Raw genomic sequence first — 1,179 nt, forward strand, 5'->3', positions numbered from 1 at the left:
TCATCATCGCTGCTGCTGGTGTCCTCTATGTGGTCTTGGCAGACAGGGACTGGCCTCACGGCGCTGCTCGGACCCTCGGTGTAGTCCTTGCAGATGGGTACTGGTCTCATGGTGCTGCTCAGACCCTCGACTGGTTGGTAGCCATACAGAGGGCTGACCATGAAAAGGGACTGGTATTTGTTGGTATCGGACCTCCCACAGTCCCTGCTCTGACCCATGTGCTCGTGGGACACTGTGTCTGCAGGGTCCAGGTGTGTTAAGGGTTCTGACAGAGACCCTGTGTTCAGTGGTTTCTTTGATGTTGGGTGGGTTTCTGTGAGTCCAGCAGGAGTCCTGCCTTCTTCAGAAACCTGGCTGAACTGCATGAAAGACAAATGTTTTAAATCTGAAGAGGAACTGGTGAGTTGATGACCTTCTGAAGGTGAAAACTGAGAGTAGCTCCCAGCGGTTGTGTGGTGGTTTCCAGTGGTTTCATCAACACTGACACTGGTTTGATGGTCTGGATGTGAAAACGATGGAAGAGTGGGATCCATTCTGCACAGAAGCTTTTGTGTTTCTGAGAAGTGAGCCTGTGGAAATGTGTGTGGAYCTGCGTTAGCTTCACAGAAAGCCTGAATCTGTTGGTTCTGGACCGTGTTCTCCCAGGTCCTCTGCAGGGGGCAGAACGAGTCGACTTTCAGCAGAGGAGTGGACTTGTGCGATGGACTCAGAGCCTCCTGAAGACCTGCTGCAGGAGGCTTCAACATCCCTGACYGTGACAGACATGGAGGACGCTGCTCAGACACACAGACRTTTGTAGAAGAATCCAGCTGGATCTTTGTTTCGTCTCCCTGTTAAAAGAAGAATTAGATTATARCATATCCTCAAAATATACACAACTATGGTCTCGTTCATCTCGTCTCCATACCGTCCTGCATTCATCAAATACCACAGAGGGTATCTYTGAGAGGGCGGAGATGATTTTCTCTGTTAAAGAATGAKTAACACACACKTCCTGCTTTWGTAGGCATCACCTAAAGCTCTCAARAAGAACTCATTKTCATGTACAAGATGGCCGCCAMAGGTAGAGACTGGCTGGTGCTCAGTGACAGTCATAGCTGTATTGCTATACAGCGGGTAAAATAAGTATTGAACACGTCACCATTTTTCTCAGTAAATATATTACTAGAGGTGCTAATG

Source organism: Austrofundulus limnaeus, unplaced genomic scaffold, assembly GCF_001266775.1.
Source record: "Austrofundulus limnaeus strain Quisiro unplaced genomic scaffold, Austrofundulus_limnaeus-1.0 Scaffold737, whole genome shotgun sequence".
NCBI classification, from domain to species: domain Eukaryota; kingdom Metazoa; phylum Chordata; class Actinopteri; order Cyprinodontiformes; family Rivulidae; genus Austrofundulus; species Austrofundulus limnaeus.